Here is a 14864-nt window from a genome sequence, read left to right as displayed (position 1 = left end):
ACTGCTTTTTGTACTTCATTGCGAGCACCCCTTCAGTTCTATGAGCAACATAGGATGCCAATACAAGCACGTCCGTATCTTCTGCGTCGATGATAACAGGTGTTTCTATTCCAGCTTTACGTATTTGTGAGTAGATGAAGAACATGCATGTGTCTGCTTCTAACTGTTCACACTGGAAGTCTGTAACAGGCAAACCTGTCGATAGATTGACGCATGTGGGCCCAACGCAGTAGACAAATTCAGTGTTAGAATAGTTTCGGCACAACACGCTGAACTCGTTTCTGAGAAAGATCTGTAGGTGCTGCTTGTTTGTTGCATTGTGGAAGAAGTCTTGAAATCCTTTGGCAGATGGGAATTTGTCCGACTGCTTGAAAAATACATTCTTGGAGCCATCTGAAAATCCAGAAGTGCTTTTTCGAAGCTTGCGTTCGCTATCCTTGACGGTCAGGGAAACATCATATCTGTCATTGACAAACACAACTTGTGATGCATATTTATGTCTGCTCATAATGACGGCGAACACCTTCGATGCGTAGTCTCCCCAGGTGTAGGAAATTCCATCAGCCTTTTCCCTGTCTTCTACCGATGGCGTAGACAAACGCCATATAAATCCCATGTCCAGGATCGCCGTGTACTTGTCTGGTGTTGGTTCCAACGCATGTAGCTTGAATTTTTCTACCAACTTAGATTTTTGCACTTTTTTCATGGTGCCGTTGATATTGAATATTGGCAGACATTCATCTGTGACTCGGTACGACATTATCTCTGACAAGGTGAAATTTTCGGTGTCATTTTCAGCAAGTGAGACAACTGCTGCCATCGCTCTGTTCTCCATTGCGTCTGACTTCATGATGCGCTCGCCAGTCTTGACTGAAGGTGGGTTGCTGAAGTTCCGTCTCAAATTCCTGTGAATGGTTGCATGGAAAGGTTTGTTGCTGCTGAACATTCTGTCTTCACAGAATGCCTTCAAGCATTTCTCGCCATCGGTGTGGACCGATTCAAAATCTTGAATGAGGTCATCAGAAGCTACCATTCCAGACTGTAGTGACTTCAAGACCTTGTTTTCTTCATTGAAAGGGTCACAGCCGAATTCAGTGATGCAGTTGTTAATATCTTGTACAGCTTGTTCGTCTTCCTTCATGCGAGTGGGAGCATTTTCACTGTGATGTCGTTTTGATTCTGATGTGCTGGCAAGATCATGCAGTGAGGATCGGACTCTATTAACATTGTTAGCATTTCGGGAGTGTGACAGCAGCATCTTTTCGTTCTTCAAAATTTTGAGCCAGCCAGCTTTCATCTTTGAACCCTTGTTCATTGTCATCTCGATCCAGAGATCCAATGGCAAACATGAGTAAGGCTTTCCCGACATGGATTGAGCAAATAAGCCATCTCGCATGTATTGTGCTACATCCTCTGGGAGGGATTCCATTTCCAGCCAATACTCAACCAACCACCGTCCATATTTATCGTTGTCATAAATCTGGATCCATGGTAGCATTAAACGTAATGTCGACTTGAATTGTTCCCAGTTCTGGATTCTCAACGCATGCAGATTCATCATCAATATTTCAGTCATCTCCATAAATGTGATCCAGTACTTTGCCATTGAACCACCGGACTCCTCAATTCTATTGAACTCATCTTCCACCAATGAAATAATGTCTGATGGATCTGATGGATCTGGCAAATGGATCTGACGTGGAATCAATCAGTGTCAAAATGCGATCCCGCATATTCTCGTCGTCCAGATGGACTGTGTGACCTTTGAAGACATGCCATGCATCCATTTGTTGCATGATGTGCCACTTGTCCCGTCCAGGGTGTTTCAGGTCTTCTCCCTTCATAAACCAAATACACAAATGTTTGTCATGTATAATACCGGTTTGTGATCGTGGTTGTCTCTGAGCGCAAGATGGTCCAGGTGCTTCGTCAGCTACATCATCGCTGCGAGAGATTTCTGTTTCAAAACATTTCTTTTGTCGCTTTAGTGCCTGCTCCAATTTATAGTTACTGGCCAGTTGAACTTTACACAGTTTGTGGAAATATATTCCAGCTGGTCCATTGTGCCATGGCACTGCATCAAAGACTTGACCGTATTTGTCCAATCCTCTCCATCGTTCTGCTTGTTGTTGGAGATGCTGCCAGGCTTCTGGGCTTAAGCTACTCTTTTCCTCATCACAATGCTTATGACAGAGGATACACTCACTGGAGCTTGATAGTCCTGGAGGCTGGTCCTCATCTTCACTCTTTCTCTTCTTTCCTTGAATGGGTGGTGTCGCCATGGTATACTCTGCAATGAAAAATAACGCCTATTACTTACTGTACATACCGTACATCAGACAGCATGATATGAATGATGTTAATACTTAACTGAACTTAAATATTGAACAGGACAGATCTTTATCTCTTAAAGAAAGGGACTTAACTAATATTTTAACTATTATTAGTTGAATATACTTAACTGTAATGCCTTGATCCATTGTCCACCCTGGTACTGCCTGGAAATTAATACTAACAACTACCTGTGAACAAATACCTGTGAAACTTAATCAAACCATCTTGTAGATAAGGCAGCAATCTTGGTTCGTTACCTGCTCAAAAAGTCATTCATAGTAACAATAAGGTTATAAATGAAAACACTAGTCATGTAAAACTGTATTTAGACGCCAGCGATGAATCTATGGTATGCACAATTATGAACATATACAATACATGGTTTTTTGCAGCGGCCATCTTGGATTTTGGTCAACATTAATCATTTAATATCATTTTAAGTCACAATATCACTTGACTGATGTAAGATGCAAGATCTGGGCCCAGAAAAACCCACATATGGACACCCAATATGTATATGTAGCATTCACGTAGGCGGAAATATGCCCGATTTCGCGGTTTTGGCGGACATCTTGGATTTTGTCCTCTGGCTGAGTTAGCCCGCATTTTAAAAAAAGATACCCAAGCTTATTTTTTTATATATATTTTTATCTTTCAAAATCAACCTTCAAACCTTGATCACGGGAAAATGGTCACGAACTCTATTGGGAGCTCCCCTACTAAAGATGTGAGGCAGGGGAGCCAACCTAGATACTTCCAATGATGAGAAAAGTCCTGCAATCCATCATTGGTGCTGATGTTGTCATTCCTTTTTCAAACAGCGTGATCTCTAACCATCAGTTTGGATTCTTTTCTGTGGTGTCCATCTTGTTTATCCTGTGCACCCCGTCCCAGCCCTCTCCACAGATCTCCTGATGTCCATGTTCCCTACTGTTGTTGTGCTTCCCTATTTCCCCCCTCCTCCGTCTTGGCTCCTGGTCCCTTTATTATATTATACATGTGTTGGCTCTTACACAAGCCTTGACTTCGTATCCAAAAGATAAAAAAGGCAAGGTCGAAGCTTGTGCCATCAGACCTCACCCTTTATATAGAGAAAAGGAGGAGAACAACAATTGCTTGGTTTCTACACCACTTTGATCATGTTGAAATGTTCCAACAGCGTGCTTCTCCAAAATGCCTTGTCGGTGAGGCTGTATTATTACAAAAGCATGTGGACGCATCCGTAAATGAATCGGCTTCTGTAAAGCTGTTGGAAAATACTGGCAGCTCGAAGATTGAGTTGGATTCAAGTGGCATCACCTGCAGTAAAGGAAGACAGGTATTCCATTTATTATTTGCTTTGTGTACGAACAGAATGTGGTTTCTCTTTGCACTCTTGGACGTATGTTCAAGTATAATTGGATGAACTTCTGCCTTGTGAGGCTCCATATTGGGATTTACACGTGACACTTGTGGAGAGAATAAATTAAATGGGATAGTTTTTTTGAAAAATAGCAATGGTACCCGGCCCCTCCTCTCACCCATTTCCCTTCCTTATCTTGTCTCTCCCCTGCCTCCTCGCACCCCTCCCCTGCCTCTTTCCACCCCTCCCCTTGTCTCCTCCTACCCCATCCACTCTTTCCCTCCCTCATCCACTCAATCCTAAGCCTCCGCACACCCCACCCCTTCTCACTCTCACCGCTTCCCCTCCCTCCTCTCATCTTCTCCGACCACCTACAGTCTTCACCAGGTGAAGAAGGTGAAGTTGGTGGTCTTTCCGTCTTCTACCGACTCCTCTCTGGCCTTGCCCCCCCAGCTCTCTCTGGGATCTGTCCAGCAAATATTCCTACAGGTCGCACAAGATCTGCCTGCAACCCTCTTATGGTTAAACTGCCAAAATCAAGACTCTCTGCTCACCTTCACTCCTTCATTCCTCTTTTCTCCCGCCTCTGGAACAAACTCCCTCACTCTCTTCAATTCCACTCCACCCTCCAGGTCTTTAAAACAGCCGTTCACCACCATCTATCTTCCCCCATCCAAAACCTTGATCTTTTCTTTCCCCGCTAATTTCACCCCAATTCCACTTTTTTGAAATACCAACTTCTGTCCTGGAAGTACTTGGTGTCGTTGTGTTTTATACTTCTCCCCCCCCCCCCCCCCCCCGTTCCCACGCCTCCTCCCCCCAAGCCCTCTCCCTCCCACACATCTCCCTGCTCTTAAATGTTGTGTGCTCTCAAGTGTTTGTGTGCTTCCCCTTCTCTTGCCTTCCGCTCCCTCTTTTTATATATTTTGTTTTTTCTGGTTGATTTGTTTGTGAAGTAAATGTCAGCTCTTTCACGAGCCTCGATTCAGTATACAAAGAAAAAAAAAAGTGACCCTCTGGAGTGTGGCTCGTATCGAGCAATAAAGTTATTCGAACATGGAATGAAGGTATTGGAAAGGGTGTTGGAGAGGAGGATACGGAAGAAAGTGAAGATCGACGAAATGCAGTTTGGGTTTATGCCAGGAAGAGGAACAACAGACGCGCTCTTTATTGTGAGGCAGTTGCAGGAGAAGCAGAAGAAGTTGTTTTTTGGGTTTGTTGATCTGGAGAAAGCATTCGATAGGGTTGCACGTGAAGTAGTGACATGGGCATTGAGGAAGTTAGGAGTGGAGGAATGGTTGATAAGTCGTGATGGCAATCTACGAGGAAGCGTGCACAGCTGCAAGGACGAAGGACGGGAACAGTGGTGAGTTTGAGGTGAAGTTGGGAGTGCATCAGGGGTAAGTACTAAGTCCACTACTATTTGTAGCTGTGATGGAGGTGCTGGCTCGGAATGTAAAGGAGGGTTTACCGTCGGAGTTGTTGTATGCAGATGATCTGGTGTTGATTGCGGAAAGTATGGATGGACTGAAGGAGAAGATGAACAAGTGGAAGGAATGTATGGAGACAAAAGGTCTGAAGGTGAATATCGGAAAAACGAAGGTGATGGCAAGTGGTAAAGCATGTGGTGAGGTGGAAAGAACTGGGAAGTGGCCATGTGCTGTGTGCAGGAAGGGTGTCGGAGTGAACTCCATTCAATGTACAATGTGTGCAGATTGGGTTCATCAAAAATGTAGTGGTCTGAGAGGGCCATTAACCAGTGTGGCAGCTACATTCAAGAGTAAGGTGTGCACAGAGAGAGCTGCAGATGGAGGAAATGTTGAGTTGGATCTTGGAGACGGCGTGAAGCTGGAAGGTGTGAAACCATTTTATTACCTCGGAGACACGTTGAATGGAGAAGGTGGATCAGACTCGGCAACAGTTGCTAGATTGAGATGTGCATGGAAGAGGTTTCGGGAATCGAGTGGCGTGCTGACGAGGAGGGGAGTGTCGTTGAAGCTGAAGGGAAAGGTGTATGCTGCATGTTTGAGAAGTGTTATGATTTATGGGAGCGAGACATGGGTAATGAACGTAGAGCAGCAACGAAGGCTGGAAAGGGTGGAAATGCGAATGGTTCGGTGGATGTGTGTCGTATCATTAAGAGAGAGAGGAAGACAAATGATGAATTGCGAAAGATGATGGGAATGGAGCCTGTGATGGATGCTGTGAAGAGAAACAGGTTGAGATGGTTTGGTCATGTGTTGAGGAGGATGAAAGTGACTGGTTGAGAAGAATGATGGAAATGAATGCAGAAGGAAGTAGAGGACGGGGAAGACCGAGAAAGACTTGGCTAAAGATGGTGGAAGAAGAAATGCGGGCAAGGGGGTTAACAAGGAGAGATGCAGAAAATAGGACAAAATGGAGAAGATTGTCATGGGGCCTGCAAGGCTAACCCCCATTCTCGCAGGGAAAATGGCCTTAAAATGCCTGTTGTTGTTGATGTTTGTAAGTTGTTGATTGGTTTGTTCTTTTCTGTTTCCTTCCCGCTTCCCGATTCCTCTTCCTGCTGTGTTTCATTCAGCTTCTGTAGCTTGTTCACCCCTGTGTCCTTCTCCCCCTTCCTTTGAACTCACTCTCACTTATACTCTGCTTTTATCTGCATTTCCATTTTGTTCCCTTCCAATCTGCTCTATCGCTTCCGCAAGCCCCAATGATGCACACAAAAAAATCCGAAAAATAACAAGTATGTTTGGGCTTTAGAATATCACAGGCCTACCTGTGATATGAACCACCACCAACAACTCCACCACCACCATCTCTTTATGATTTACCCATACCTTACGTTTCCTGTCTTCCATGCACAATATAATGAAACGAAGTACTTGGGAATGCGTTGATGTTCTTCAGGGCTCAGCAGTGGATGTCGAGTTGCAAGAGGTGTATGTATAGCTTTGATTTAACAAACATCACAATATTATCATTATTCTAATTGGCATTGTGTGTGTTCATCTGCAGCTTCCATTGATACCTTTGTCAAAAGAAGCAGACTCTTCAGACAAGAAACGTAAGAAAAAGTTTAATGTTGTTATTTGGAATTTTTCAGAGGTTTAATTTCACAATGCAAGCATTTTGGAGAGAAGTCCACATCAGGATTTGAAGTAATTGTTCATTAGCCCCATCGATCTCCCAGGAACGACCCAGATATATTCCCCACATCCAGGATGGTGTACCCCCGCTCTCACCGATTCAGGGCCACGACAGATTAGAGAGAGAGAAGGAAGGGAGAGAAGTAAGAAAGGGAAGAGACGAGAGGGAAAGGGCCAGTCAATGGGGACCGATCGGCTCTCTGACCATGACCGTGCTGCCCTGATGAATCTGGGCAGCGGGGAAGAATGGGGAAGATTTGGCCCCCGACTTGCGTTGGGGGGTACAACCACCGAGAAGAAGCCTCTCCAATAGTTGTCCTATGACTGTCTGCATGATAGATAGTTGGCAAGCCAGCGTTTGGTGTTGTGCATGTTTGTGTTGAGTATTTTGTTTGTGGGTAAGAGTTTTGGGAGGGCCTCAAATTTTTTTGCTGATGTCTATTGTCGTGAGAATAGTGTTTTGGTGGTTTTCTGCTGTTTAAGCCATCCAAGGTGTTTTGTGTGAGGTTTGTGAGGAGAGTGGTGGTGGAGTAGTTTAGTCTGAATCCATGTTGGGTGTGTGAGAGTGATATGTGTGGGTTTGTGAGTGTAAGTATTGGGTGTTCTGTAACTTTGGAGGGTGTGCAAAGTAATGTGATAGGTCTTTAGGAGGCTGCTGTAGTGGGATCTTTGTTTGGCTTCAGGAGGGAAATGATTTTGCCAAGTCTCCAAATCTGGGCAATTTTTGAGTATTGGTCAGAGAAGTTGCTTAGATTTTTTAAGGGCTGATGTGGCATGTGGTCCAAGGTGTTTTAAATGTAAGCCTTTGCCCAACCTTGAGCAGTTTGACCCAACAAAGGGAGTCATTTTTGAGCCACTGTGTGCTTCCCACTTTGGACTTCTGGACACTACTCTGCACAGAGAACCGAACCAAGCACCCGCACCTTTGACGTCGCCTCTTTAGGCACCGCTTCAGGGGTGGTGCCAAAGTTGTCTGATACTCGTAGCCTACCCCTGATACTTGTAGTTTCAGACAGAAGTCAAACATTATCCAGACTGGCATCTGAGGCAGAACAGACTAGACCAGGTGTGTAGATTACTCCCTGTCGCCTATCACGTATAATTAATATTAGTTTTTACCAGAGACTAAAACATTAAATATTAATATTAGTTCTTATATTAATATTGTTTAATAGACCCTTGTTTATTTTTATCTCCAGGGGAAAACCATACAGATGACGTCTCTGCAAAAGAGCAGATCTGCACCAATGGAACGAGCAGCAGTGCAGTGGAGATTGCTGAAGAGTTGACCAGCCCGGCTGATCAAAAAGAGCTTCATCCAATGACGGTGAATATTTTCCTTTCCACCAGCAATTAACTAATTTATTAGTTTAACCAAAACCAAAAACCAAAACCAAAACCAAAACCAAAACCAAATTTAACCAAATATGTGTGTAAAGTTTGGCGATTCCATGTGCAACGATGTAGACGTAGTGCTGCGCACAAACAAACAGACAAACCAACCGATCAACATACTTGCCGGAATCTTTTCCGGCAGGTAACAAGAAGACGTCATGCAGAGCACGATACTTGCAAAATTACTCCCCCTCCCCTCCCCTGGAAAAAGGATGCCATTGATCCATCAAAATGTCCATTTCATCAAGATTAAAATTGACGATCTTGTTCAAAGCTCGGGTTAATAGGGTGAAAAGTGACGATTTTAATATGAAAATTGATGATTTTAGATGTTTCACCTTGAGTTGACCTTTGACCTTTTGACCTCAAATAGTTGGTTTCTCAATTCAGTGAGGCACTCTGCAAATGCTGTTAAATTTTCAAGTCAATCGAATGAAAGCTGACGGTTTTTCAGATGAAAATTGATGATTTTGGAAGTTTGACCTTGAGTTGACCTTTGACCTTTTGACCTCAAATATAGTTTGTTTTCCAATTTAGTGACTCAATATACAAATGCTGTTCAATTTTCAAGTCAATCAGATTTAAAATGGCGATTTCAGAAATTTGACCTCCAGGTGACATTTTGACCTCAAAATCAATAGGCTTCTCAATTGTGAAGACCTCCACAACTTGGTGAAGTTTCATGACGATCGGTTTCGGATTCTGACCTGTAGGTGATTGACAAACAAACAAACAAGAAGACGTCATGCGTAGCACGATACTTGCAAAATCCGCCCTCCCCCACCCCCCAAAAGTTTTCCATTGATACAGCAAATTGTCCATTTCATGAAGATAAAAATTTACAATCTTGATCAAAGCTCGGGTCAACAGGATGAAAAGTGACGATTTTTCAGATGAAAAATGAGGATTTTAGAAATTTAGCCCATGTTGACCTTTTGGCCTATGTTGACCTTTTGGCCTATGTTCACCTAAAATATAATTTGTGGTTGAATTCAGTGACCAGATATGCAAGTCCTCTTCATATTTTAAGTCAATCAGATGAAAATTGAGAATTTTAGAAATGTGGCCCATGTTGACCTTTTGGCCTATGTTGACCTCAAATATACTTGGTGGTTGAATTCAGTGGCCAGATATGCAGGTCCTCTTCAAATTTCAAGTCAATTGGATGAAAATTGAGGATTTTAGAAATTTGGCCTATGTTGACCTTTTGGCCTATGTTGACCTTTTGGCCTATGTTCACCGAAAATATAATTTGTGGTTGAATTCAGTGACCAGATGTGCAAGTCCTCTTCAAATTTCAAATCAATTTGGATGAAAATTGAGGATTTTAGAAATATTGGCCTATGTTGACCATTTGGCCGATGTTGACCTCAAAAATACTTGGTGGTTGAATTCAGTGACCAGATATGCAAGTGATCTTCAAATTAAGTCAATCGGATGAAAATTGAGGATTTTAGAAATTTAGCAAAGTTGGTGACCTTTGGCCTATGTTGACCTTTTGACCTGTTGACCCCAAAAACAATAGGCGTCTTGCTATTGACCAACTCTACCATTTGGTGAAGTTTCGTGAATATCGGTTGAAAATTGTGACCTGTAGGCCGGTGACAAACAAACAAACAAACAAACAAACAAACAGACAGACAGAACAACAAACGTAACCGACCAATATACTTGAAAAAATTTAAATTTTGCAAGTAACAAACAGACAGAGGTGAAAATATAACTTCCATTCACCTGTGGTGGTGGAGATAGAGACGAATGAGTTGAAGGAGGGGATAAAGGGATTGTGAGGAATACATGTGGAAAATAGAGGCTGATGTGGCTTGAGGAATCTTGCTAAAAACTCACAAGCTTGTCTATCTACAATTCAGAGAACCAGTTTTCACCCTTCAGCCCAAATTGGGCTAAAGCAGTGTTTCCCTAACTTTATCCCCCCACGAACCCCCTGTGGATGTCAGAGGTGTCCACGAACCCCCAACCTTTCGAGACACGATCTGAGTTATTATTATACTATAATACGCATAACAGTGCTTCGTAAAAGATCAAGTTCATAGTGTAATATTGTAATGAAAAAAAAGAAGAGATGAACAAATATTTATTCGGAAACTTCAAGATCAGATCACGAATTGTATCACGCATCGATCACCCATCACACACGATGAGATGGATGCTCCTGTTTTTCCTCCACGAGGCGTTTGATCCTCAGAGCTGTCTTGGAGAGGGCCACCCTCATGTCGGGGCCGACGTCAAGGCGTGCCCGCCGCTTTGTTTTCATGACGACCAACGCGGAGAACCCGGCTTCGCAGAGGTAGGTCGTGACGAAAGGCAGTGTCATTCGGAGCGCTTTCGCCGCTAGATTGGGGAAGGCCTCGTAGTTGCTTGTCCAAAACTCCGAGGGACTGGCGACGGTGGAGAACTGCATCTTCAGGCAGCCAGAGGCCTTCAGCTCGATCAGATCATCCTTGAGCTCGTTGTCGTCGTCGATGTCGTCAATTAGAATCGTGAAAGGATCCTGTATCCACGGATTGACCGACAGATTCGGAAAGTATCCATCAAAACTGTCAGACAGAGACTTCAGATGACCCTTGATGTCGACGACAAGCGTGGAGCAGAAATCATTCTGAGCGTCGTCATCCGCGAGGATTTGAGCGAGCTCCGGGAAGTTGACGAATGACCGCTTCTCCACGCGGTTGCTCCAAAGCCGCAGCTTTTCTCGAAGCGAGTTGATCCGTTCCGCTGCTTCGACGATCGTGAGGCTGCTCCCTTGAAGTGATATGTTGAGAGCGTTAAGGTGCCCGAAAATGTCGCTGATGTACGCAAGCCTCGCGACGAAGACAGGGTCGCCGAAGTAGTCCGCCAAGTCGTTGCCTTTCTCAGGCAGGAAATTTTCAATCTCCTGACGCAGCTGGAGGACGCGGTTCAGAATTTGGCCCCAGGATAGCCAACGCACCTCGGTGTGTACAGAAGATGAGTGTATGCAGCACCGATGTCTTCACAGAAGACCTGGAAGAGGCGGTGGTTGAGAGCCCGAGCGCGGATGAAGTTCACTGCTGTGACAACGATAGCCATTACATCACCGAGCTCCTTGGGGAGCGTCTTGGTCGCAAGGGCGTGGCGATGGAGCACACAGTGTGTCATGATGACGTCGGGGCACTTGTCTTTCACCAGCGCAACGAACCCGGATCGCTTTCCCATCATCGCCGGGGCCCCATCCGTACACAACGATCCGAGCTTCGTCCACTTGATGCCGTTTTCTTCCATGAAATGGTTCACGATATTCATAATGTCCACTGATTTGGTTGTTGTTTTGAGAGGAGAACAGAACAGGAACTCTTCCTTCACAGCAAATCCCGCCAAGTAGCGTGCAAAAACCAGCAATTGACTGCAGCTCGCTACATCGGTGGATTCGTCAAGTTGCAAGCTGAAACGGCAGCGCGATTCCCGGAGTTCTTGTGTGACCTGAGCCACAATATCCTTTGACATGTCTTCAATTCTGCGCTTGATGGTGTTGTTGCACAGGGGAACACTCTTGAGTTTCTTGGCCTCCTCGGGTCCGCAAACCAAGTTCGCCATCACCACGCCGCAGGGCTTTACAAGCGTTTCGCCAATCGTATGAGCCTTTTTGTCTTTTGCAATGAGGAGTGCTACTTCGTAGGAGGCTTCAAGGATAGGCTTCGTCGACGGTTGGAACCCGTGCCGAGTCAAGCTACCCTTCGCCATGAAGCGAGCTTTCTTGCTTCGGAACACGTCTTCAGAGTCGTTCTGATGAGTCGGATGGGTGCTGGCGAGGTGGGCTTTTAGCTTCGATGGCTTCATCGACGCCTCCGCCAGCCAGCACTTTGTAACACAGAACGCATTGCGGACGTTCAGTCCCATCCTTCTCCACAAACTTCATGAACCCCCACTTGATGTACGAATCATCGTATTTGCGCTTCTTAGACATCATGGATTGCGGTCTGAATCTGTGAAAAAAAAATAAAAAAATATGATGTTGATATAAATTATATGATATATCAGATTTTATTTCAACAAAAAGTACTCTAGTTTTGACTTTCAGAAACGTCTCACGAACCCCCTGGGATGGACTCACGCACCCCCTGGGGGTTCATGCACCCCAGTTAGGGAACCCCTGGGCTAAAGGGTATTGTCGTCCCGTCCGGGCATCCGTCAACTTTTGGTTTCCGTCAATTTCAAGGAGAACGGCTTGTCGGATGAAATCCATGTTTTGCAGTGTGTGTTGGGGTTGAGTCGAGGAAGGTTCATGGGCGCGCTGCGATTTTCAATAGGGCCACCATGGCAGCCATCCTGAAATTGGTTTCCGTCAATTTCAAGCAGAACGGCTTTTCTGATTAAATCCATTTTTGCAGTGTGTGTTGGGGTTGAGTAGAGGAAGGTTCCTATCGAAAATGGGCACGCTGCGATTTTCAATATGGCCGCCTCGGCAGCCATCTTGAAATTGGTTTCCGTCAATTTCGAGCAGAAGGGCTTGTCCGATTAAATCCATGTTTGCAGTGTGTGTTGGGGTTGAGTAGAGGAAGGTGCCTTTCGAAAATGGGCACGCTGTAATTTTCAATATGGCCGCCACGGCTGCCATCTTGAAATTGGTTTCCACCATGCATGGGCTGAGGGGTTACGCCCACTTTGCGGTGCTATTTATTACCTCTGTCACCGAAGGTGGATGAAGGTTGTATTTTCAGCCTTATCTGTCTGTCTGTCTGTCTGTCTTTGTTTGTTTGTTTGTTTGTAAATGTGATATCTCCAAATTCTGTGGACAGATTCGGACTATTTTTGGTGGAGAGATTGGGTGTGTGACAAGGCCAGAATTATGAGATTTTGGTGAAGATGCAGATACTATAATTTTCTTTTTCTTCACCATTGAGAGATAGGGAAAACGAGATAGAGAAAGAGAAAGAAAGAAAAAGAGAGAAAGAGATAGAGAAAACGACATGTCGCACAATATCTTAAAAAGTTATGGATGGATTCGGACTTAACTTGATGGACAGATTGGGTGTGTGACAAAAATAAGTGAATCAATTTGGTGATGATCCGATTCCAGATCCCGATCTGCGAATTGTTAAAGTGATTCTTCACCATTGAGAGATGGGGCCAAAAACGATACATTTCAAACAGCATGATATTTCAAAAAGTTGTGGATGAGTTATGACAAAACTTGGTAGATGACTTGGTTATTTGACAAGAACAAGCCAATTTGATTTTGGTTCAGGTCCATATCAAAATCCGGCCTAATCATTGGGACACAAAATGTAAACTGTTCAGCCTTGGGGGGTGGGGAGGTATGCACTATACCGAGTGCCTTCTGGTTTCTTTGTGTTTTGCCCAATGCTGCCTAAAGTGTACAATTGTACTGATGAAAATTTTTCCCTTTTTTTTTTCCACAGCCAACAATCAACCATGAAAGCACCAAGGATGAATTCCACAATTATAAAGGTCAGAAAAATACTTTGTTGTAATATACCTCAGAGTAGGTTGATATCCAAAGGTGTGGTGTGCATTGCCCTCTATTGTGAGGACTTGCTGTGACACTCGCCAATCCAACCAGGATAGGTGGAGCTTTTTAGCCTTGATTGGCAGTCCACCTAGGAGAAGGAAACTCTGATTGCAAATCCCCATGCTGCCTTGCAAGGTATGTCTCTTTAGACTAAGGCGAGGTCCCCAGGTGATTCTGTGGTGGCGTCAGGAAGGCAACCGGCCACAAAGAACATGCCTCCAATATGCCTTTTAGCGAAGCAGCCATAAGGTGAATCACGGCTTACACATGCAAGCATGGAAACGGCTGTAAAGTCATGATGATGTTGATGATGATGATGGTACCATTCACTACAATGGGAAAAAAATCATATCTTGTAATAACTGGTACAATGCAAGGAATTAATAACAGGCCCATAGGCTGGGGGCATTTGGGGGTACTCCGCTCCTCCACCCCCTGCTACCACCAGCGAGTTCTGCTTGCCATGTTAAAAAAAACATTTCAGCCCAAGCCTAGGCCTAAACGTTGAATACAACATGACTAGTGGGGTCACCGTGGGAATCCCACGGGCAAGGACATGTGTGACATTTGGACATCTTCATTTAGTTGCTACACATTCAGTCTTACAAAATGGTTACTGGCAATTTATCAGATGCACAAATTATGTAATCTACACATAGATATAACATGTGAATGCATGTGCGTGCACACACACACACACACGTACATATATACACACACACAAACACACACACAAATACAGCATATATATATATATATATATATATATATATATATATATATATATACACATATATATATATATATATATATATATATATATATATATACAGACTTGGCATTTAATATGGAATTTTTTTTTTTTCTTGACTTGGGTTTACTTTCTGAACTCAGTATATCAATCTGGTGAGTTTCTTTTACCCTTCAGTGATGTCTTTGTTGAAAGAACCATGTCACTGATTGTCTTTCGCAGCAAGAAGTCAATAACATGATTATATCACAGGTGGCGTGATCAAAATGTAAGGACAGGTACATTTGACGATTGGCTTCACAATCGGGTACATAAGGGTTGTTGCGTTCTGTATTAGTGGAAAACAACTGCTGCACGTCTACAAAAGTTATTGCCGCTTCCTCTGGAGATGGTCCGTCAACTTGACGA

The 14864-nt window shown here is 44.0% G+C and overlaps 2 long non-coding RNA genes across 2 annotated transcripts in view; both read left to right on the top strand.

Annotated features, from left to right (window-relative positions):
- Window positions 1–3589: 3589 nt before the first annotated feature.
- LOC137422667 (uncharacterized) lies at window positions 3590–8042 on the top strand. Its single transcript, XR_010983571.1, has 3 exons — window positions 3590–3652; window positions 6671–6719; window positions 8001–8042. It is a non-coding gene; the product is annotated as an uncharacterized LOC137422667 (long non-coding RNA).
- Window positions 8043–8096: 54 nt separating this feature from the next.
- LOC137422668 (uncharacterized) overlaps window positions 8097–14864 on the top strand; it is a 28479-nt gene continuing 21711 nt past the window's right edge. Inside the window, exons 1-2 of the long non-coding RNA XR_010983572.2 lie at window positions 8097–8128; window positions 13596–13644. This is a non-coding gene — a long non-coding RNA (uncharacterized LOC137422668). The remainder of the gene's footprint in view (window positions 8129–13595; window positions 13645–14864) is intronic.

The sequence above is a fragment of the Myxine glutinosa genome, chromosome 2 (assembly GCF_964187855.1).
Source record: "Myxine glutinosa chromosome 2, kmMyxGlut1.1, whole genome shotgun sequence".
Taxonomy (NCBI): Eukaryota; Metazoa; Chordata; class Myxini; order Myxiniformes; family Myxinidae; genus Myxine; species Myxine glutinosa.
This window is presented reverse-complemented; position numbering and strand designations above follow the sequence as displayed.